General features: G+C 49.5%; 1 long non-coding RNA gene across 1 annotated transcript in view; it reads right to left on the bottom strand.

The window, feature by feature from the left end:
- Positions 1 to 25,011, bottom strand: part of LOC109290504 — a 101,589-nt gene that overhangs the window by 3,040 nt on the left and 73,538 nt on the right. The window lies entirely within an intron of this gene.

Genomic DNA, 25,011 nt, shown 5'->3' with positions numbered 1-25,011 from the left:
CCAGGCACGTGGGCGGGATGATGGTGCTCAGAAGAAAGCTCTGGGACCATAAGGAGTCCCATCCGTCACCAGAGCCAGGGCAGGAACGGGGCAGGCTGTCGAGCTAAAACCCACAGGACCTCTACGGGAAGGGAATAATGAGCGTGGGTGCAACCTGCTCTGACTCAATGCATCATTTTAAAGACTGGACGGGGAGACGGGTTTCAACTACAGGTAGCGTCTACCACTGATCGTTCTGCTTCCGAGTGCCTGGGTTTCCCTGTCCGAAAATCTAATGACAAGACCCAGCTCACAGGGCTCTTGTAAAGTTTAATTAATGCTGGAGAAGAGCTTTGAGACCCTCCGAAGACAGTTGCTAGAGACTGGAGCCCCATGACTAGGAAAAACACAGCACAATCAGACACACACAGTTGGCAGGGCAAATCACAGGACGCGGAGTCAGGATCAAATATCATTTTCTCAGACATTTGCCGATCACACTGTCAGGGCAGTAAAATACTTTAAAATGCTGCATATAAATGTGGCTGTTAAGGAACAGCCCAAATGTGATGCCAACAGCTCTGCTGGAACCACTCCAAAAATATCACAACGTTTTTAAACCTTTCTGTTTTGTCTTGTCTTTTCTTGGTCCTTGGTTGTTTTTTTTTTAAATACTATACCTGGGTCTGTCTCTAAAACTCTGTTAGACAGAAGGAAAGGGATATTAAAATTCTTGCAGACAATAAACTATTGGAAAACTCTGTAGTTTTATTAGCAAAGTGCACAATGGGGAGGTAATATCCTTGCAATGTATTTTTCACAAATTAGCTGGCAGATGTGAGAGCAGACTCCTTCCAGAGGCCTGGCATGATGTTACATCTCATCTCATGAAAACGGTCATAAAGGCTGATTTTACCAAGGTGATTCCTCTAGCTTGAAGCTTCAGCCAGTCCTATAAAAAGTCCTAAAATTAGCACCTACAAAGCCAGGTCAAAATTTGATGTAAAAATTCCTCTGCAGGCTAAAGAAGTGACTGAGTAACTGGTTAGGAAAAACAGGGACTGTGGATGTGAGCATTTGTGTGAGGACCATGAACTTCCTAGTGTCCTGCAGGAAAGGCTAGCTTTGCTTCAACCTCATTTTATCTTTGTTCACTGTAAGAAAAATGAAGCAGAGACTTGTACAAGGGATGGAGAAAGGCCAAATGATCCTACCAGCCACTGTTGGGCACTCAGGTACCAACCACCAGCTATCTTAGCAGTTCGCTGGGAGCAGCTCAAAACAATTTGTGCTCCCCACCCTTCTGGGGGGAAAAAGGCACCGTTACCCCCACGGACAGAGGTGCCGAGGGTATGAGGAGGCCTGTGTGTTTGACCTGCAAGAAGAGGAGAGGGACTGTCTGCAGAGCAGAAGTCAATGAAGGGTCTGGGCGACTCTTGCACAAGTGTGGTTTGTAAAAGGAAAAAGTCTTGTTTGGAAAGATCAGCACCAGCCAGGAAAGATCCAGCCATGTATGTCGGGGGTCTACGGCATTCCTGCCGACCCCGATGAATGGCTGGAGCGGGTTAGGCACTAGCACGCCCAGCTGGACATTTGCCTGTAACCTCTGACGAGGGTTCGGGCTATGTCTTCCCATTTTGTCCACCTGTCCCACCCTGTCTGACCCCTGATTTTCATGCTCTCTGGAGCAACTTCTCCTAGCCCAGCAGGGCTCTGATCTCTGGCTCCAAGACTCCCCAGAGATGACTTGCGCCCCGTTGTCACAGATGTCTTAGGGCCAGCGTATCCCACATCAGCCCCGCAGCAAGCCCTGTATACTCCTCCTTGCTGTGCCAGTCCCAGAAAGGAGTGGTGAAGATGCCCTGCCCAGGGCACCTCCAGTGCTATGCTCAGGGTTTCCTTTGCAATCAAGGACAGTAGCTTGGGGTTGTTATCACCACTTCCCTTTGTGGACTGACACGTGTGAAGTGGGTGGCACGGCCGAGCCCTCTGCTGTCATAGGGCATGCAGGAGCCTGGGTCTCTTCTGACCGATGGGCGTTTGAGCCCTTTGAAAACATTGCACGCTCCCGTTCCTGAAATCAGAAGCAACCTCCATAGTGGCAGGATGTGGTTCTGCGTGGAGCTTTGGTACTTCCTTGGCAAGTCCTTTGAGCCAGGCTTGCATGCTCCTTTCCTTTAGATGACAAGGGCCTGATCTTGATCATCTTTGTACCAGTGGAAACATTTCTCAGTTCAAGTGGGGAGGGAGTGCCCAACCTGACATTTTCTCACAGCAGATCTCTTGTGTATGTGTTTCCCGTTACAGTTTATATTTGGTAGGAGACTAAGAGCTCCAGGCAAATCCAAGAGCTAATTAAATCATCCCAAACTGTTTGCTTAACACATCAGGGACATTTTCCTTTCCTAATGACCAGAGAGGCTTATAAACAAGCAAGGAAAATGTCCAACTTCCCCCTAGCTCACGACTGCCAAAACTCAAAGAGCAGGAACATGCAAACACAAAGAGCAGGCTGGACTGGCAGGGAGACATTTCGCATTTGTTTCGGCACAGAAAGGGGAGCCGCCCGTCCAGGCAGGGATTCAGGCAAGGACCAGCCGCCTGTGTTGCTAAAACAAACTGGAACCCCAAAATGGCACCTTCAAGACCAATGGAAGTGCCAGCCCCAGCTCTTGCACTTCCCACTGCCTGTCTGGCCGGGGCGGTGCGCACGCTCACACGTGTCCAGCATCCAGCTGCATGTGTGGGTCCCACAGGTGCATGGCTCAAAGGCAAAAGGAGAGTGTGGGTCCTCCTCCTATCCTTAACAGCGTGGCCGAAGGGGGACACATCAAAGAGCTCCACAGATCTCTGGGTCTCCAGGCCAGAAGAAAATCATCTCTGTGTCTCCTGTGCAGCCCCTCCCGTCCCAGCTGCCCTCCTAGAGCCTGTGCACAAGGCAGAGGGAAAGGCCTTTCACAATTTACTTTTGCAGGAAGCCTCGCATCCTGTCCGGGTGTTATTCTGCTTCCCGCCTGACTCCGGGGATCCCCACACAGCCAGGCCTTGTTACCCAAAGGAATGTGCTGCGGGTCAGGTGCGGGGAGTCAAATAAACTCGAGGGGCTCTGCTTGCTTCATTGGGAGCTTGGTGCAAAGTTTGTTTAAAGCTTAGGGTGGACTCAGGCTCTTTCTCTGCTGGCCCAGCTGCGAGGCGTGCTATTGTGTACATGTGTCATCAGAGGCGAGAGGAAAAGGGATTGCTAGTGTTTGCCCAGCAGTCTGGACTTTGCAGACTGCAGCCTTTCATACAAACTGTGCAAGAGACTGAAGTTACACGGTGGGGAGAACCATGGGCTTTCACTGGCGGGGGTGTGCAAAGCAGCCTAGAGGAGTGCCTAACTGAAAGACAGTGACAGGCGTGTGTCTAATTCCCTTAGGCTCTTTGGACTCCCCTCATCCTAACCCATCATACGTGTTTCTTCCCCCTTTTTTCCCCCATCACCAGCAGGACGACTACGCTGAAGGGTGTATTTCACTGCAGAAATAAACACAGAAAGTGACCCAGTCACCCAGAAACGTGGCTATTTGGACAGGGCATGGAGGAAGAAACCACAGCGGGGCAATTTACTTTAATGATCGAGTCTTTTAGAGCCAGACTGGAGTAGCTTAAATGAGCGAGCTGGATGCACAGAGAGCCCCGGGGAGCACTTGGCGGTACAAGAGAGGAGGAGTTTGCCAGGAGTAGCAGCTGGCTTGGGAAGGGTCCTCTGCTATTGCCTCTGCTCCCTGGGGTGGGGGTGCAGGATGAGCAAGGGGGGTAGAGCTGGGGGCTGGGATGTAATGAAGAACAAGAGCTTGATGCAAAGTTATGCAAATTGAAAACACTGATACCGTGCTTGTTTGCAAATTTTTTAGCAGGGAGGAGACGGATCCAAGGACAACTTGTAGCAGCAAACTTGTGGTAGGCCAAACTGCATTATACCCAAGGCCAGTGGGAAGGACGAGAATCAGAGAGAGGAGAATTTGGCCCTGAAGCATTTAACTAGATAGGGTCTCCAACCATTGTACCCAGCACTGGCTTATCCCTTTTCATGATAATATCACCCAACATTTCAATCAAAAGTAACGCCTGTCTTATCTGAAAAGTCCCAAGTTTCCAGCCCAGGTTCAACACATGGATGTGCGTGTTAAATCCTTATGTCATTAAACGAGACCACTTTCAGGGTCCTGCAGTCACCTTTTCATAGGGGAACAGCTGGGTCTTTTGTCTTCAGGGAATGGCTTGGGAGAAACGGCTGTATGTCTTGTCCCAGGTACTGAAAAAATACGAGCCATCAAGAGGACACAGAAAGATGCATTATTACAAGAGGACTTGATGACTTAACAGGGGAACCACAGAAGGCTCAGGGCTCAGTCCTGTCAAACTCCCCAAAGTAACAAGTCTCCAGAACACTGCTCTTCATCTCCCCTGATAATCACAAGACAAAGGTTGCCCTTTAAGACTTAGAGGTGTTCTTCGCCCGAAAAAGCTGAGTTCTCTAGACTTGGAGATTTCAGTACAGAAGGGACCATTAGGGCTGCTAGTCTGATCTCCTGTATTGACCACAGGAACCTGGATCTGACTCAAGTTCAGCTACACCAAAGGAAGAGCTGTTTGCAAAATGCAGCTCTAAAAGTTGGATTTGGAATAAAAAAAAAAGTTATAACCAGCAGTGGTTGCACCAGTCTATATATAGAGGCAACATGACCACGTCCGGATTAGGTCCAGGTCTGGTGTCTGCCATTGGTAAATGGAAAAAAAATATTCAGAGAAGAGTCATAAGAATGATTAAAGAGCTGGAAAATGCGTCTTTCAGTGAGAAACTCCAGGAGTGCCATATTTGTAGCCTGGGAAAAAAGTTAAGGGATGGCTTGAACAGTCTCCAAGTACGGGGGGAACACAATTCGATAAAGGACTCTTCTGGCTGGCAGACAGGGTATAACAAGACTGAGAAGTGGAAGCGGAAGGTAGGTGGATCTGGACTAGAAAGAAGGTGTAGCTTTTAAAAGCGCTGGTAATTTGCCACTGGAACAACTAGCCAAGGGTGGATGCTTTCCTATGGCATATGCTGCAAACAAGAATGCAGGCGGGGAGTCCTGTGTCGCGTGAAGCACGGGAGGTCAGACTGCAAGTTCAGCCTGTTGGTTTTCCCAGGTTACCCAGGAGTCTGCCAAGACCACCAATGGGCTGTTTTGTCTGAAGGTATATTCTGCAATACAGGATCTGTATGCAAGGTGCAACACTGACGTCTGCTCAAATCGAACTGAAACACAATTCCCAGGGGCTAGTCACAGTGATGATGAACCGGGCTCCTTGCCGAGTCTGCACATCCCCACCCTTCCCTCCTGCTCAGACCCAACTTTGCTTTTGAGAAGTGAACCAACACAGAATTTCACAGCACGCTTCTGACTGGCTGGAAACCAGGCTCTGGTTCAGAAACCAAAGTCTCCCAAGAAACAGTTAATAAAAAACCAATTAAAAATCAAAATCAAAATAGTACACAAATGTGGATCTCGGGTTGCACATAACAAAACCAGGCTTATATATATATATTTAAAAAAAACCCAACTTTCTCATAAGCATAGCAATGTAAACACAGCTACAGTCACCGTCTTCTAATTAGGAGAATCTGCCATGCAATGTTTACAAACTGCTTTGGAAATGGTTGGGTCTAATGAATGTGGGTTGTCTGGTTGCAAAGCAAATGAAAGAAATTTAAAGCCCTCTTATTTTGGACTTTTATAACTAGACTGGGGGAGAGGGGGGCACTAGCTGCAGACAGAAGGAACAATCCTGCATTGACCAGGGAATGGCTTTGATGTCTCATACATCTGTTCATTTCTATATTAATCATTGCAGTGAAATTAAAAGCAAATAGAGCTGAAGCCAGAGTACACACTATTAACCTGTTGGAGAATATTCCTCCCTCCCTGCACAGCCCCAATTCTTTAGTCCAGTAGGACATAATAAGCCTATGCTTAAATCCTTGCCGGAATAGGAAGGTAAGTCTGGCAGGGACCCTCCTTGGATCACTGTGCCCAGTTTCCTGCCATTGCAGACACCCTGTCAAAAAATCTCCTCCAGGAATGTACCGAGTTTCATCTAAAAACAGTTTGGCTTTTCCTTCTAAATCTGTTCTGAGGCATTTCATGCTCCCGGAGTCAGACTCGTAGACCTACACCTGCCCAAATCATTCTTTTTCTCCTTTTCAAATACAGGTGCAACATTTGCCTTTCTCCAGTCATCTGGAGCCACTCCCGGTATGAGAGATTTGTTAAAAGTACTTGTTACCAGCATTGCAATTACATGCATCAGTTTGCTCAAAATAGGGATAGATTCATGTACATGCCTTAAATCAGGGGTCAGGACAATGCAGCCAGCGGGCCGGATGTGGCCCACCAGGCCATTCTGTCCAGCCCACGGGGCCCCTAAAACACTTAGAAAATTAATATTTATCTGCCCCCAGCTGCCTGTCACATGGCCCTTGATGGCTTGCCAAAACTCAGTAAGCAGCCCTCCACCCAAAATAATTGCCTGCCCCTGCCTTAAATGCTCTGCTGATTTGGGATCTGAAAACTAGAAACAAAAAAAGAGTATGTGCCATTGCTAATTGCTCTGAGGCAAAAATCATTTATACTTATGGAAGACAGTTACCTTGTAAGCGCAGAAAACTGGGCCATCGGTACCGAAAATGGGTGGGATTTTCAAAAGCACCTGACTGGTATTTTGTTAGCAGCATTGCGAACCACAAAACTGTCAATAACTATGAGTTAAACCTCTCCAGATCAACTCAGAAACTAGCCAGATTGTCAGATTATAAAATAAATTTGGGTCCTTTTTAATCAGGGGGTGGGGAGGGAGTTGAGTTTATTTTTTTTCCCTAAAACAAGGAGGATTGGAAATTCAGGTTTTAGGGTTTTTCTTTTTAATGAAGGCAGGGATTATGATAATTTATTCACATGACTCGAATAGTTAGGGCTTTAAGAGAAGTGCCAAATACAATGAACCTTAATAAAAACCACAAGGACTGGCAAAACTAAAACTGCAGAAAATCAGGTCCTTTTCCCCCCCACTTGGTTAAACAGAATAACAACATTCAAGAGTTCGACTGTTTGCACCAAAATGCTTGAACCTGATTTAGCATCAGTTTTTAAATTGACCTAGATGTGAAAACCAATGCTCTGGTGCCCAGAAAAAACCCCTGTGCTACGGGATAGTGATAATAGAGGCTTCCCATGGGCCCAGTCCTGCTGTTCTGCTAAACTCAGATCCTGCCCTGGAGGCAGTGTCCATGCTGGACTCCACAGGCTACATGGATATAACCAATACATATTATACTGGTAATAATTTCTAATTCATTCTCCCCATCAGCTGCATGCACTCTGCAGGTCTAACTGGGGTGGAGCTCAATCATTATGGATTTGGGTTGCTGAGGTTGGTAGATCTGACTCTTCACAAGCGGCAGATCTCTTGAGAAAGTGCTCCTTTGACAGATGATTTTCCCAAGCTAAATGCACTTCACATTCTGGATGCTGTTTGTGAAATAGTTTAATGGATAAATTAGCCCCCCACAGGAAAGTAATGATAGATGCCTTCCAAAATACTTTGGTTCACTCTATCAGCATGGAATATACATTTTAATTATTCCTAATCTTTCTCAATTGCTTTTCAAATTGAATGCTGGAACAGATATGCATTGTGGCATGATTTGGCATGACATCTGTGGAATCTGTTCTATGATGACTGAGCAACAAAGTGACTTGGCCAGCTGGATTTGCAAAAATGTACCGTTTGTGTCTGCGGCCTGGTCTCGGGCGAGTGGACCTCCTGGGACTTCAGAGCACAGCTGTGTTTAAGAAATAGTTTATACAAATCTTTCAACCCTGCTTCTGCTGTGAACCATGAAAAGCAAGATCTTAGGCTGCCAGGGTTGGAGTTTCCATAAACAAAGGGACCCAAAATGGGCAGTTTCATGTTTATTATCATCATTGGTATTCATGTTATCTTGAGATTGTAAAAAAATAAAATAAAAAATGTAACCCCTTGGACAGAGCCCTTTTTTCAGTTTACACTGGCATCTCTGGGGAAACGTAGAAAGCCAGCCTTCTGGACTTAAAACACATTTGCTGTTTTTCCTCTCAACTTTTTCTTATTGAGGACATCCATGGGAAAACTGGCTTTTTTTCCTTACAGGATTAATCTTCTATTTATGCCTTGTGCAAAGAGAGATGCCCTAATAAAGCTGCTGACAAAACTCCCATGGACTTCAGCATGAATAATACAACGGCTACCTGCTCTCACGTAGCCCTTGCCAGCGGCAGGTTTCCAAGCACTTACCAGGGGAGCCCAGGATCAGCGATCTCTATTTTCCAGGGAGAAGAGGAAAGCCGTGCTGGTTTTCCTATCAGCATGTGTAATTGTTACCTACTTGCAGAAGTGACTGGTGCCCACAGAGCGGTTACAGGAACCGAGGCCCTGTCTAATCCAAATGACATCACAAACAAAACTTTTAAGGCAACACACACACACAAAAAAAGCCAAGGAATAGCCAGGCAGGAAGATCCATGTGCCATTTTCCTTCAGGGAGGAGGGACACTCAGCAGCTTCATGCATGCTGAGCAAGAGTCATTTAACAAGAAGCCACCAGAAGGCACTCTGGCACCGTGGCCATGGGCTTGGTGTTGAGCTTGACTGGAATTGGAAAAGGAACCAGACCCAACTCCAAAAGGTTAGGACCGCACACAGGTGATGTTAGGATCCAGACAGGTCCCTAGTGCTACAAAAGGTTGAATGGAGATGTGAGTGAGCATCCATTCCCAATGCAAAGGAAGCTGGGCTGGGCACTCGATCTTAAACTCCACTGCTGCAGACCAGTTCATGGGAAAGCATTTCTAGACCTGTAATTGCATTCTGCTTTCCCCTCCTTACCCATCGATTTAATCTCAGGCAACCTTCTTTTCCAGCCTAAGCAGACACCTGCCCTATGATTAAGGAATCAGGCCTCATGGTAGAGGTGATACCTTGTTTTAGACCAACTAGATTTTTGTCAAAAAACTTGTTTAATTGCAAGCTTTTGGGTACAAACACCCTTCATCAGGCATTGGAGAAAAGATTGTAAAAGTTCTCCTGGGCAGAAATGAAAGTTCATATTTCTAGGATTAAGGAGTGTTTTAGTGCTATGTTAGGGAAGCATGAACACATTTTAGTGCACAGTGCTGTTTTGAACCTGAAAAACTCAAATTCTGGTGAGAGCGGGCACCGAACGATTTATTGACAGTGGGATGAAGTTTCCCCAGACTCCAAGTTGGGGCTACTTTTGGCCAAAAATTTCTAAATCTAGACAACAGGAATATGGACCTGCTCAGGGTTAACACTGCTTCTTATTCCTGCTGCTGCCCTGTGTCAGAGCTACTGGAGATGACGGCACATGATTGATATCTGTGTCACTTGGCACCGGGGCATCTGAGGGTCATTAAATTACCACCACCATCAAGATCATTATGCAAGAGTATGAAGATGGGAGGAGGAAGGAACAACGAAGGATTCCAGTGGGCAAGAACGGTTTCCAGGTTCATTCTGCATGTGCTTTGGCTTTTTGGTGCCGTTGCGATAGACCTCCTTCGTGAACGATGCAACATGACCCTGCAACGTTGCATGTGAATGAAGGCACAAAACGTCTTCTTCAGGCAACTCCAAAATGACACACATCCATCCAAAACATGCTCCGAGAAGTATGCATTAGCGCACTCAAAATGCATGGAAAACGGCTGACAGGGACCCAAAGAAAGCAGTAATCCCGGTGGAGGGAAGTGCAGGGAGATCTTTGGATCGTGATGGTGTCCTTTGAATGGCCACTAGATGGTGCTGAATTGTATAAATGATTTTGCCTTCAAGGTCTTGCTGACCCAGGTGCAGGTGCAAGCTGTGGCCAACGTTTCCTGATGCCTCAATCTGCACTAACGCAACACTGTCTCCTTCAGGCACCTCCACGGTAGCTGGGGTCTTGATTTCCGGTGCTGCAGTCGACACCGAGAATCACTGAGACAATCTGGGAGGTGCAATTCAGGTGCAGGTAAGAACTGGGACCAAGGCAACATGCAAAATGGTGCAAGAGCCAAAGCTCTGCCTCGCTCGCCCCCCAGGTAACTCACAGCCTGCTGCAAGTTGGCTGGAGGTCTCTGACCCACAGGAGCACGAGCAACCGTTTCCCCTGCAGCACGTGGACTGAGGCTCTGTGCAGTGTTTGATGCTCCCTCCCTGTATCTCCCTTGAGTCAACGGCAGGATTAGGGCTGAGATCTTGGCCCTCGTGAACATCTGCCAACATCAGAATTCAGGCGATGTCCCCCAGGCTGAATCCTGGTGTGGGCATGATGCTGTCAGGTGCTTCTCATGATCAGGGATGCAGTGCATGGACGTGAGGCACAAGCCAGATGGTCTTGGCAGGGACTGACAGGCCCCTTTGCCCCCATGTGCTTCAGCAGGAGTTGAAAGGCACTCAGTACCCCACAGGGCCTGGTCCCTGCTGCCCTGCATTGCATGGCATGGCTGGCGCTGATTCATGGGAGAGCTGGGGATACCCAGGTATGTCCAGGACGGTCCCTTCCAGAGGAGAAGGATGCACTCATTGCTGGCTCTTCCAAATGCAGAGGCCGGGGAATATCATGCAGGGATCCTGTCTGAGAAACAGGGAAGCTCAGAGATTCTGGCCGGAGAAGGGGTGCCAGAATTCAAGCCAGGAAAAGGCAATAAATTAGGAAGGGTCAGGGGTGCAGAGCGGCAAAGTTCATTTGGCAGGAGCTCAAGGAGGGAGGGGTAGGGGGCTGCAGGATGGGCAACAGCCGGGAGAACTCCAAGGTGGGCTGGTGGCTCCTGGCAAAGCCAGGAGGAGCCTGACTGTTCAAGAGGCATTTAACTGCCTCCCTACGGGACTGGATGAATGCACAGGCCAACTAGGCACCTGCCTAGAGCCCTGGTTCTTCCCTCCGTGGCAGCTGTTCCCCAGCCCCGCTTCCTGCAGGCGGCGGTGGGGGGGTGGGGTGGGTCTCAACTGGCCCGGGGCCCACAAGTTTGTTTGCCTAGAGCCCACTAAAGGGTTAATCCAGCCCTGGCTCTGTGGTCCAGCCATAGCAAGGACCTTAATTCCCACAGGGCAAAGCCAGCTTTGAAGAAAACAGAGTCTTACTTGGAGGCAGCTCAATGGAAAACAGGTTAGCAGGGAAGGGCCTGGCCTTTGGGAAGAAGCACCTCAGGCGTGCAAACAGAGCTGGATCACACATGCATCCCCAGGGGGGAGGTTCGAATGCAGCTGGCCCCCACCCGGTGCAAGGGGAGCAGAGGCACTGAGCGCGGCACAGGATGGAGCCCCCCAGCAGGCAGCTGCATATATGCTCAGCAGCTGAGTGGGAACAGGGCTTCTCTGGAGAATCTCCCGGCACAAGGCACAGCATGATTTAACTGGGCAACAAGGGTCCAGAGCACCTGTCGGAGCCTCGGAGCTAGCACCAGGACTGGGAACCAAACGTCCACTTCGACCACGCTCTGGAGGCACTGAAGCACTACAGGGCTCAGCTGTGCTTTATGCAACCAGAGGCATGAGGATTGGCACCAAACTCCTTTTTATTGCCACCCAAGTGCTCAGGTCTCAGCTCCGCCCTGATCCACACATGCAACTTAACTGGGGTCGCACTCCCAGCCACAAGACCAAGAAGCCCGGCTCTGTCATGCCTTGCCACAGTGGGAGAGGTTGTGTGCCAAGTAATGTCACTGTCCCACTCCTATTATGTAGCACACTAAGTGCTTCTTTTACAGATCTCCTGCATCTGATGCTGGGATGCAGCATCCTGTTGTATGAACAGGCCTACAGCAACAGCACCTTTGTTTAGGATGCTGCTGGATATGCCACCTTGCACAATGGAAGAGGGAAGATGAAGTCAGTCCAGGACTTGCAGAGGGCACCGCCCCCGTTCCTCCTAGCGCTGCAGCAAGCGGTGCTGATAATCCAGTACAGACCACCCTCCCCTTTCCATGACTGTCTTGACCACACATGATCATTAAAGCTCGCATTTAATAAGAAAACCAGGGGCTGATTCATTTGTGTGGCCAGATGGCACGTCTAAAACTGCACAGCTGTACTGTCCCCGAGGCTACCTGCAGGTGCTACGTCCTCTTTCAAAGCTGCCCTCAGCTCACGCTATGCTGGAGCTGGCTGTGATCCCAAAGCCAGATGAGGCCATTGGGATCGTCCAGGGTGACCACAAGTGCGGACGGACAAAGCGCGGTCGTGGGGCCTGACCTTGGAAGATGCTGGGCCCTTGTATCTCCTGCTGAAGGCAATGGGGAACCCAGGTGCCCATCCGCGTTCCAGCTCTGGCCCTCCGCTCCCTTTGGGCCCTGCTTGTCAGCTCCAAGGGCGAGATTTTCTTTTCCTCCATCTCAGTATCTGCTCTCCTGCATGTTTAGCCTCTTTCCCCAGTGGGCCTCACAGGAGCAGGCAGGGAACTGGCGTCCTCAGATATTAAGTGCTTTTTTCTTCCTCTCTATTTTTAGGGCTTAAGACAGGTCGAGGAGAAGGGAGCTATTTAGCCATCGCTGGTGATTGGTCTCAGAAGGGGCTGGCACATCTCCCAGCCTGGAGCCAGCAGCGCTGCGAACAGCCCAGGAAAAACCGGCTTCCTCTGCGGAAACTGCAAGAGCCAAATTAAGGCTCCGGTTTTGTCAATGAAATGTCCCTGCCAGAGTCTGTTCCCATGTCTCAGGTGACATGCGTGTGGGGCTGAGCATAAGGGCGGGGGGGGGGGCAGGCCAAGCCCAGCATGCCCAGTGCCTCCTCTCTGCCCACCCCAATTTGCATGGTGCTTCTCCAACTGATCCCAAAAGCCCTGCCTGTGATGCCCTCCCTCGTCCCAATATCTGACTCCCCTTCTCTCTTCCACTTGCACCCAGTCTACCCAGCACGGGGCTGCTCCTCCGACATGGAGGTGCCCCTGACCCAGGCTCCCACGACGCAGCTGAGAGCTGTTCCTCCAGCTTGAGGTTGACTTCCCTTTAAACAGCCCGCCAGTCCCAGAACGAGGGTTGGCAAGCTGGTCAAGTGACCGGTCAAATTTTGTCAACTGATGGCTCAATTGACTGCATACGTTTTGACTGGTCAAAGATCATAGCAATTTTACAAAAAAAAAAAAAAACCACGTATTTTTTGTAGACCCCTTGACAGAAATACAACTTTGTATTGTTTTCCAACACATTCCTTAATAGAAAATTTGTGCTTTTGCTGTGTGTTATTTGGACATATTGGCAATTTTAAAATAATTTGTGGCCGATATTTGACTGGTTAATTGACCAATCTTTATTTGACCAGTCAAATAACCAGAATATCCCTCACAGTTACATGGCCAGTGGATTCCCTTTGACCACGGTACTTCTGTGGCGCCCATTGCCACGCATCCAATTACCTTACCAGCTATAAAGTATTTATCCTCTCCGCACCCCAGCACAGATGCTGCCATCTCCACTTTACGGCTGAGGACAGAAGGCAGGCGGAAAAGTTGCACCCAAGCCACTAGACAAGCCTCCTCCTCCAACAGCACTCCCCTACTTGTAAGAGCCCGGCAGCTCCGCCTCGTCTAATGTGAACGCTAAGAAAACACGTCAGCCTTAATATTTGTAAATCAAACAATGCAAACCACACAAGCACCCCGCTGCATTTCAGCTGTACGTCTCTCTATAGACAAGCTATAACTTTCTCCCAGCTCTCATCTCACAATGATTAATTCTGCCATGTAAAGGAACAGATCAGTAGAAAACCATAAACACAGACTTTCCCGCAAAGCTCTAGATGCCTCATTGGGTTTGGTTGACTACCATGAATGCAAATATCTTTCCGTGCTATGCTTTTAGGCCACTATAGCAGCATTCAACACAGGGAAAAGAAAATGTGACTTGGAAAGGGAACGAATGGGTTTGGGCTGTTTCATTCAGAAAGGAGCTCAGGTCTCTCAACACCTTGCAGGTGGGGGCCCGCGGGGTCTGGTGAGACATGGATCCAGAGCCCGCACAGCAAGCAGGGACTAGTGCCTTCCCTACTCTGCCTCTCACAGGACTTGTACAAAGGGAAAAGAGTTACAAACAGAAGCTGCGAGGTAACAGTCCTGCATCCAATTAATTGCATCGAGGGCCCGAAGGAAAAAAAAAGGATTAAACTCTTAAGGATGTTTCTAGCAGTTCACAGGGGGAAGTGGAAGAGGCGGTGGGGAAGCAGGGCTGGAATACAGAAGGTTCTTCATATTCAGGGGAGGGAGGACAATAAAAATGGTGTGGGACTGTAGGAGGAACAGAGAGGCACAAGTGATGGGCACGGCTGTCACGCAGGGACTGGCTTTGAAGCAGCCGCCGCGAGCATCGACAGGTGGACTGCTTTAGCGCTCAGCTTTGCTATGGCAGGGGCAGGTGACACACACAAGCCTCACGATGGCCTTCTCAAACCCTCTCCGTGAGCGGAGTGCATTCACCGCACGGCGCGGCTGTGTTTCCAAGAAGGGAGCTCTCCAGGCAGGCATGAACAGTGCTGCTGTGAATCCCAAGCTCCTTTATAACAATGCTCTGCCCCCTGCCCAGAGTGTACTTAGTACTTCAGAAGCATGAATAGACACCGCCTCTTTGCCCTACCTGCTTGCCAGGGCATCAGCCCCATTTTACAGATGGTGAAACTGAGGCAGGCAGTGAGAAAGGGAGTTCAGTGCCTTGTCTCAGGGAGTCTGTGACAGAGCTGGGGGTGGGGAACCAACCTGAGACCCAGCCTCCTGCTCTGACAACCCCCATATCCCATCTTCCTTCACCTTTTCTGCTCTTTTGCTTCCACCTGATCTTGGTCTAGTGAGTCTAGACAGGGCGGGGGAACATGAGAACTTGCACTGGGGACAACGCAGACTGCTGAGGTGGGTTCCCTGGCACCCCCTGCTCCCCAAACTCTATCCAGTCTAAAGCATGGCCCAATTTCTATCGACTAATAAAGCAGCCTCTGTTTTCATAGATTCAGCCTCTCAGTCTCTCCATGTGCAAAGCCAGGATTTTTTTGGGCTTGCGCCTGCCACAGTCTAGGGGCTCCGTCCTGCTGCTCTTTCTTGAATTAGAAAGTATGTGCTACTGGCAGCTCGAAATGCAATCTCGTCTCCTGCATAATGCCAAAGCTCATTTCTTGTCCTCAGATTCAAATAAAGCCCTTCTGTTTTGAAGTGTTAGAAGGGCTGGCTCTAGTTCCACAGCCATTGATCACACATAATTGCTCAAGCCATGCAAGCAGCCTGCAGAGGAGATGAGCACTCGGGATAGCAGGGCTGCACTCTCACGCAGATCCCATGTGCCAAAACGTTGGCCTCTCACCTGCCTGACCAGATTACATGGGGCACCCTGGCCCCCTTGGTCCAGCGAGTCAGGGGCTGAGCCAAGGCTACTCTACCTGTCATTGAGCCTCAGTGAGAACACAGCACACATGTGACCAGCCAGGAATTGGGTTTTATGGGATGCGTCACGTCAAGAGCCCATCAGCAGGATAGCCATACATGCCAAAATGCTTTCCACCTGCAGTTCTAAGCTGGCACCATCAACACACAGGGCGTCTATACACATATGATAAGGCTGCTCCGACACACTGTAATTACAGCGCGTTGGAACAGACTCAGTTAATTGAGTCTGCCAGGGTGTGGTAATTACCGCACTCCAGCAGACTCCAGTGTCACTTGTATCGGTGTCCTCGTGCTGAAAAATGGCAATGAGCTTTAGTTAAAGCACCCCCACCACCATTTTTCAGTGCGGGGATGCCGATACACGTGATGCTTTGTGCACTTTAATTAGAGGGGCTCCCGCCTGCGTCCTGGAGCACGTGTATAAATGCCCACAGAGATTTTGGGACCAGCTGTATCATCGCTCTACCAAAGTGGAAAGAGTTCCCTGACAGGCCAGTACGCTCTCACCTTCAGTGAGTATTGGTCCTGCCTGAGGGATTTGGGCTGCTGCTACTGAAGGACATTCATATATGAGCTTCCACACTCAGCATCCTGCACAGATGTTCCTAAGCTCACTCTCTCAACTCCCCTGGGAATTCAAACACAGCAACCACGTAAGGGACACAATGTACAGGTTATAAATGATGGCTTTAACTTTATCTAGCTCTGTTCTGCACAGAACAATCTAGGATCCTTGCCAACACCTGCACAGCCCATTAAGATGTAGTAACAGGAGTCCTACACACAGGAGCCTCCTATTCACCACTGAAATGCAGCCACCTCTGGGGTCGAACACAGCATCTGTTTGCAGCACATAGGGCTGCCAGGAAGGGAGGAGTTCTGTATACAGCTGATACTGCCAGGAGAACATGAGGTAGGGGGAATTTAATGAACAACATGAAAGGGGGAGCTGAAAGCCAACCTAATCAGCAACCCAAAGGGCTGAATTTCTCTTGTGTCTGCTTTCTCACCCCAGGCATTAGGGAGAACACAGGGCACCAGCAAAGCTAAGCCTGAGCTGCAAACCTTCCCTTATAGCCCAGGACGTTTTGGCCCGGCCCCATCGTTCTGTATTAACCACGACCCAGGGATGTGCCTGGCTCACGCCATCTCAGTACCCAAAACTGTTCTGTCACAATCACATTGCAGAAGGACGACAGGTCAAGAGCTCACCAGAGGGCTGTAGTATCATTCTTGGTGCCATTAACTGAAACGCAGCTCCATCACGAGCATCCTGCCTGCTGTCCTAGCACTGGCCGTCCTTAGCTAGGAATGTGGATCTAGGCATGGCAGGCAACGGCTATTAAAGTGAGGGATGGGTATGAGGAAAACAGACATCCCTGCAATCTCTGACCCAGCTCTCTCCCCTCAGACAAGCTGCCGGCTGGGCCTCCATGGGAGCAGGATGTGGATGGAGTGACAATGGGAAGAGACTATCAATCAAGCTGATGCACTATCCTGTTAGCTCTTGGCAACTACAAGAGCTCTTGTTAATTGTTACTATGGCTGCATTTATTTTAACCATTTAAACACCATAGAGCAGAAAAGGGACTGACAGCTTTACCCAGGGCATGAACCTGCACATTTTTCTCTGGTCAGGAGGCAATAGTTCTCACCCTCTGGCCATATTAGTCTTGTGGGAATTTATGTTGGCCTCTAAAGGTTTTTAAAGCTACAGTAAAGCCTTGTGTGATTTTGATTTTCTGAACTGGGCCCAGCCTCTGCTTGGGAACCCAAGAGCAGTCTGTTGAAAGGGACACCAGAAAAGTAACATTTTTTTTTAAAAAGCAAAGGATCAGCTAATGCGGCTGTCCCAGGTAAGGGGAAGACCTTTGCTTACCTGGAGCAATGAATAACAGCTGCACCTGGGAGCACTCTGCAGTTCCTTCAACCAGGCCCCAGGGGCCAAGTACAGACATGCAAAAAGTCTGAGCCTGAATTGATTCAAGCTTTGCAGGTTAGTCTCACCTGCAGAGATTGAACCACTGAGCCAGTGAATAGACATTCACTTTTGATTCTAGAAATGCAGGCACACACCTGCAGTGGCTCAGGCCAGAAGCCAGGGGGCGCTAGAGTGAGCCCTCTCTCCTCTTCTGCAGTGGCCAAGGGAAGCTGAGCTGGGGGGGTGGGGGCTGGCCTGAGTATGTTTGGGTAGGGGTTTAAACCCCCACCCTGGCCTGCAGAGACCCCAGCTGGGGTGCGCCTGGAGGTGGAGGGGGGAGCAGCTCTTGCCAGGCTTTTTTGGGGAGGTGGGGAGGACTGGGGCGAGACCCTGACCACAAGCCAGACCTCAGCCCAGCATGGCCCCCTGGAGAGAAGGGGGCAGGGAACTGATTCACCTGCATTTCCCCCTCCCTCTGGGGTCTGCCTGGCTGATGGCAAGCAGTGGCTGGGGCTGGCAGGCCCCAGCTGGGGTCCCCCATGGGAGGGGAGAGGGAGGGGTGAGGGAGGGGGGAATAAGTCATCTCCCTGCCCCCTTCACCCTATGGGGGCCATGCCATGCTGGCATCTGGACACACCCCTGCCCCTGCTCCAGCTAGAGAGCAGAGGGGCAGGGGCCAGCCCTGCTCTCTGGAGCAGACAGCACAGCCCAGGGCTGCAGAGCATGCTGGGATGCTGGGGGACTCTGGTTTAACTTAAACCGGAAAGGGGTCTGGGACACAAGTTCCTTAAACTGGTTTGACCTCAGCCAGTTAAGTCAGATATACTACATTCAACCAGGTTTACCTTAAATCAGTCTCGACCATTTTGAAGCTGCTTTACGTGCACTGAACTTCTGTTCTGTTACAGATTTAAACCAGTTTCTGATCACTTAAACTGGTGGATGTGTAACTTCTGTTCCTAGCCAGGGTCTCAGTCCCACTCATTCCTAGGCACTAAGGACAGAACGGTCCTTGACTTCAGAAAAGCCGACTTGTATGAACTTTAATCCTTATTTGATGAGGCATAGTTGATTCGGACTGGAGCCAGTTTTAATTTGGGCTATAGACATCCACGCAATAGTGATGGTTGTAGTCCGGATTAAACCTAGAAAAATGTCATGTCTATAAGCGGCCCCATTTTGTTGCATGGCAGGTCTCTGGCCAGAAAGCCTTGGGGCTTTGGTATGCAAGAGGTCAGACAAGATGAGCACATTGTTTCCTTTCGGCCTGAAAATACAATACTCCTGGGGGGAGAAAAAGAGATGGATGAATGAGACAATGAATATGTTTGTCTGCTGCAAAACCAGTTCAATGTTGGCATAAAAATAAATAAATGGCACAGTTCACAATTTATGAAGATAAATAGCTAGGAAATGGTGGAACAAAAAAGGCTGTTTCTGTCTGAGCCCAATTTACTAAAATAACCCTTTTTCGAAGTGACTGGAAATCCTTTGTGGCTGCTTTTTAGTTTTTGTGTCATTTCTTTGCCTTTAAAAGCCAATTAATGCCAGATGCGCCGGCTTTTGCTTTCTGGCTAACAGGTATCTCATCAGAGACATCCTTTTTAAATTAAACTTAATTTGCAGTGAAGTTAGTTTTGAAAAAAATCAGGCAAAAAAAACCCAAAACGGGCAATGCAAACATCAGACGTGAATCAAATGTCTTGGTAGGAAGTGAGTGATGGGGAGATGGATCAGCAGCATTGCAAACTGCAGCAGACCAGCTAGAGCAGCAGAGAGGTTTGTCCAAAAAGCCTGCTGCACTTGGAGGGTGGCATATCTTAGGTTTTTAATGGGCCTTTTACCTTGAAGGTGCAGGGTGCTAGAGCTAACGGTACTGCCTCCACAGCTCGTTTTTGCTGGGTTGAGGGTGCAGGGTGAACCTGCAGAGAGGTCGGTATGCGAGGATGGGAGCCAATTCCTGAAAGCCCCAAAACAGTGAGCATGGGCACATTGCTGTAGGCATTCAGGACGAGACACAGGATCTTTACAGCTGACTCCAGAGGTGGTTGCTCACCAGGTGCATTTGGGCATCATATTTTAAAGCACACTGTGATCTCGCAATAGAAAGTGCTGTAGATGCAAGAGAAGGTCTCACACTAGTCACAGAACCATAGAAAATGAGGACTGGGAGTGACCTGAGGAGGTCACCCCTAGTCCAACCTCCTGCTCAGAGCAGGACCAGCCCCAAGTCCATCTTCCCAGCCTAGGCTTTGTCTGCCTGGGTCTTAAAAACCTCCAAGGATGGAGAGTCCACCACCTTTCTGGGTAGCCTGTTCCAGTGCTTTACTACCCTATTAGTTTACTATTAGTTTTTCCTACTATCTAACCTCAACTTCCCTTGCTGCAACTTGAGCCCGTTGCTCCTTGTCCTGTCATCTGCCCCCACTGAGAACAGCCCAGCTCCATCCTCTTTGCAACCCCCCTGCAGGGAGTTGAAGGCTGCTATTAAATCCCCCCTCAGTCTTCTCCAGACTAAATAAGCAAGTAAAGCGACAGAGAAAAGAATATGTTTTTACTGAAATACTACTCTTCCTCCAGGATCCACATCTGAATTGCCTGGGAGCCCCATGCAGATCATGAGCCGTGGTTTGGCCACTCCTGACACATGAAGATCCCTTAAGGTTCTGGGAGGAATCATAATCAGTGGCATTATATGGGAAGAGGTATTGTATGAGGTGTTGGGTTAGGCAGGGAGTTTTAAAGCTGGCTGAAGGAAATGCTTTTTCCACAGAGGACATTTCAACTGGCCTTGGAAAGCTCAGGCATAGTAGTTTGCTCGGTCCTTACTCAGGCATATGGCTTATTTAACTTTAATGGGGAGCTTCCTAGCATGGAAGCTTAGGGCCGAGTGGGAAGTAGAAAGCAGCGTGGTCGAAGCCAGCCCCACATGAATCACTGATCACCAGGGATCCTGGTTTTCTCCGACTTAAAAAAAAAATCCCCAATTTTCGGATTAAAAAAGTAACCCCAAACACACATGGTTCCAGGATGAAAATGAAACACCACTAATATATAAATAGATATATAGTGGTGTTTCATTTTCATCCTGGAATGATGTGTGTTTGGGGGTTACTTTTTTAAATCCAAAAATTGGGGATTTTTTTTTAAATTGGAGAAAACCAGGATCCCTGCGGATCACGGAGCAACGCCATGCAACAAGTTTCAAAGCACTGTATCAGCACAGCTCACAGCGGGTGAGGGTGACTGACTTTGCTCCCAGGGCAGGTCAGCTGTGCAGCTGCTTCCTGGCGAGCAAGCAATACTTGCAGAACGTGCAGGGAACAGGAGGGTGCATTTTAATTTGCTTTCCAGAGGGGGAGAGAGATGCTAGAGAGTAAAAAGAGGGAGCAGAGTCACATTGAGTGGCACAAGGATTGACGATGGGCGTTTATGAAAGCTCATGCTATGCATCTCTGATTTAGTCCATAAGGTACAAATCCACCTTCCCTTCCACCGGGGCTTATGCTAACAGGGTCACTTGCAAACACGCTGTGTCCTGTCCTTACAAACCCTGAGCTTGGGCGGATGGATATATTTGCTGTGCCTCTCCTATGGGGAGAATGTAATTCAGTCAAATGCGCGGACGAAAGGGGGACGGTGGGGTAGTGAGAGCTGGAATAGGAGATGCTGCAGGAAGCCGTCTGAGTGAGGTCGCTCCTGTTGAAAGCGTCCCAGCCCAGAGTCCTCTGCCTAGCCACAGCCAGGATACACCTCCCTGATGGGGCAGCGTGTGCGTGATCCCCTGCTGAGAGGTTGTGACCAAGTCTGGCCCTACAGGACCCAGCTCTGTGGTCCAGCCATAGAAGTACGTGCCCTCGGCTCTGAAGGGTCTCCGCTCCCACCTTGCCATCAGCTCTCGGGGCAGTTCTGCGAGCTTCCCCACGTTGCCCATCTGACCCGACTCAGCCTGCCGTGGGCTCGGGGTAGCTCAGCGGTTTCTCGGCTGAGGTGGCTAAGGAGGGGCTTGTATCAGGATGTCTGCTCATGGCCAGAGTGAGACCATCTCCTCCTTCCCCCCAAAAAGGAAGCCTCAAACTGCTTTGGATCTGGGCCCAGAGCAGCAGATACGGGAGGGGGGTGAACAAGCCCTGAGCCAAGCAGCTTCTGCTGCCTCTTGCTTTCATGTTTATGTGAGCCGCTGTTGACTTTGGCTCCCTCCCCTGCTCCAAGAAGCGGTAGGAAAGGAGATGAGCCGAACTCTGAAGTTCTATAAGATGGGCAACATCTGCTTTTATCAGCTCCAGTAGGGTAGGCCCTGAGGGAAATTGGCCCCGGCGCAGCCGGAGAAGGCGCTCCCACAAAGAAACCGGCACAGTGGAGAAGGAAGAGACGTCTTTATCTGTCAGGCATTGTTTTCCAATTACAGCCCGTGGGCGCAGGAGATGAATTGTCTGGGTATGTTGGCCACATGTGAAAGGATTTCCAGGGAGCCACTGAGCAGGAAAACAATACTACTGTGCTTTTTCTGTTTTAAGTAAGACTTGGAGCAAAGCCATCCATTTATCCAGGAGCAACAAGGAAACCGCTGAAGGTGAGTGGAGTGAGGGACCTGGGCTGGGGGACAAGGGAAATATATGGGCCAGCAAGAGCGAGAAGAGAGAATAAATGAGCCCGCGAAGGGACAAATGCGCAGAGCTGGATACAGTCCTGCCCTCCCATGAAGGGGAGGAGGATAACAATGGCCTGTGCATGGTGGAGGGATGCTCTGTGCCTCGGAGAAGAGCTCGGCTGGTAGCTCTCAACCTTTTGAGACTGGAGGCCCACGCCGTGACTTTTGTGAACTGAGGGGTTCCCCATTATTTCAAAAGCTAATTTATTTATTATAGTGCTCACCTCCTTGCAGGGAGGCCAGGCAGGGAGAACCTGAGCCTGCCCTTTATCTGCCTGTCTCCCCACGCTCCCTGTGGCACCCTTCAAAGGATCTTGCAGCACCCCAGCACCCTGGTCGAGCATCCCTGCACTAGGCAATGGGTGGGAGGGTGAGGAAAGGTGAACGCAGGTCTGTGGAGCAGGAGCTGCATGGAGGAGTGGAAGGGGAAGCAAAACAAAAGGTGAGGAGAGAGAGTGAGAGCATAAGGCAGCAAAGAGGAAAGGGAGGGGGAGCATGGGACAGCTGCCTCCAGAAGGGGACCAGGATAAGGGCTGAAGACCAGCCGCCAAATGCTGCTCTCTCATGGGCTTGGCAGGCGGTTTGGGAACAAAGGATTCTTCATGCACCTGAATAAATAGCTTGTGATTCTTGACGGAGCTCAGCAGCCGCCTGGCACTAACCAGGGCCCCAGAGAGCAGAGGAAAGAGCTGAACTGCCCGGCCCGCAGCAGCCTTTGCTAGTAACCTGCCACAGCCCTAGCTGGCCCTGCCCACCATCCGATCTGTGCACTTTCAGCCTGATCCACGCCCCCCCCGGATACTCAGTGCCAGCGTCCCCAGACCGAGCTGCATTGACAGTGCATTGTGCAGTACTGCAGACACGGCCTCCTGCTGCGGCTTAGCTGTGTACCTCTAGGGACAGTGGCAGCCCTCTGGGATCCTGGCTCCCTTGGAGTCTGCTAAAGCATTGCTGGGCTAATCCCTGCCCTTCCACGTGCAAGCTGCTAAATCCAGCCTGCTTTCTTTTATGTGCAGCAATCTCCTGAGTACCTGATAAGGGGAGGAAGGAGCTGCAAGCTCCTCTGGACTTCGTTTTTAAGTGCCTGGACATTTTCATCATGTTATTGCCACGCGGTACCAAGCGCCATGCACTGCAATGCTGCCGAGGCAATACAGAAGGAAATTAATTTCTGATATGCCAATTACCCATCGAGGGCTTGGAGTATCAAATGGTCTGTCAGGAACCATTTCACCGGGGGGAAACCCCTACTCTGCCCTCGTGTTGATTCAGCTCCTGAACTTCTACTGAACCGTACCATCCAATATGTTTCCAATGTTCAAGCCAGCAGGGGGAAGGTGGATGGGTAACACCGCACAGATGCAGCCAGCACTTGCTTCCCTTTGTTATCAAATTGCTCGTGTGTCAGTTTTTTGTGTAGCCGTATGCCGAGGTGCAGCTGCATCTTAGAGAAAGCTACATGGGATATCAGCGGGCAGCACCTTGTTGGGAGACTGCTCTCACAAAGTCTTTGAATCAACACAGTCCTCCACACCTAGTGGTCCCAATGTCACAGCCAGCCGGAGTGCACAGAGAAGATTCCCAAAACCTTCACTGGGATTTGGAGTGGGTCCTCTGATTAACTTGCATCAACCAGGCATGATGTATTTATAGTCACCAAACTGCACCAACTGCTAATGCAATGCATGGGATGAATCCATGTGTTCTGGCTTAGAACAGGACTTGGGCATCACGGCAGTGACTACTTCACATAGACCTTGGCACACTGGGCAGTCAGCGGTTCCACTCCAGCGCCTTCTCACCAACCAAAGCACAGTCCACACCCTGCCGCCCTGAGTTGCACCTGCTCAGTTGTGCCATGCTGTATGACTGGGTCTGGAGCTCTGCTCCTGACCTTGGCCAGGGATTATTTCACACCCTGAAGCATGAAGATGCCGGGTTTAACTGTTAGGATCACTAACTTTAACTGTCAGCATCAGTAACGTGCCTATAGATACCATCATCATTTAAATACAAGCTGAGACCTTGCTGGATTTTGTCTGTTGCAAGCGTGTGTAACCAAGGTTTGATAACAAATTAACAATGATTCCCTTTTACGTGCATTTACAAATGGGCTCCTGGTCTCCTGTCGGGACTGTTTTCTGCTACAACTGATGGAAATCGGGCACTTTCATTAACAGGAGAACACCTCCATTCACCCGCCCGTGACTAAAACTATGGATCGAACTCATTCTGTGTTTTAAACCAAAGCCCTCTGAGGCCAATAGAAAGACTTCCACTGGGCTTTGGGTCAGATACTCAGACCCTAAATCAGCAAGGGACTTAAGCGCGTGCCTGATTTAGGGAGCAGTTGTATCCGTTTCACTGGGACTAGTCACAGTGCTGTTCTGAATCAGGGCCTGAAAGTCAATAAGGAACAGAATGCTGATAATTAACTCAAGCTCCAGTCTGAAGTTAATCAACTGCCAAAGTGGAGCAGCAAATTAATGAAAACAACTTCACTCTTACAGGATTGCGTGTTTTCCCAGACTGTTAAATATTTGTTGCTCTGTATAGCCATGTTCTTGGAGTGCTGTCTGGGCTGCAAGGATTTGGACTTACAGATTCAGAGCTAATAAATCACAGGGCCTGTGAATTTCTGTGCAAATGGGACATGTCAGTTCCTTTCTGTACCCATTTGGTAAACTTCCCTATGTTGCTAGGCCAAAGCTGCATAAGTAGCTTCCTTTGCAACATGTCTGAAAGGTAACAGGCTCAGGGAAACAGGCCAGCCGAAGCTGAAACTTCAGGACATAAGGCAGAAGGAGCCCGTGACAGAAGCAACCTCTTGGCTAGGGACAGACATTCAAAAAGCCCAAGCCTGAATGGATTCAATCTTTGCAGGTTAGTCCAACCTCCAGAGATTGAACCAATTTGCAAGTGGATAGACATTCACTTTTGATTCAGGAAATGCAGGCACATACCTGCAGTGGCTCA

The sequence above is a fragment of the Gavialis gangeticus genome, unplaced genomic scaffold (assembly GCF_001723915.1).
Source record: "Gavialis gangeticus isolate Ggan-Ray unplaced genomic scaffold, GavGan_comp1, whole genome shotgun sequence".
In the NCBI taxonomy this organism is placed as follows: domain Eukaryota; kingdom Metazoa; phylum Chordata; order Crocodylia; family Gavialidae; genus Gavialis; species Gavialis gangeticus.
Note: the sequence above shows the minus strand (reverse complement) of the source record. Positions and strands in the feature narration are given on the sequence as shown.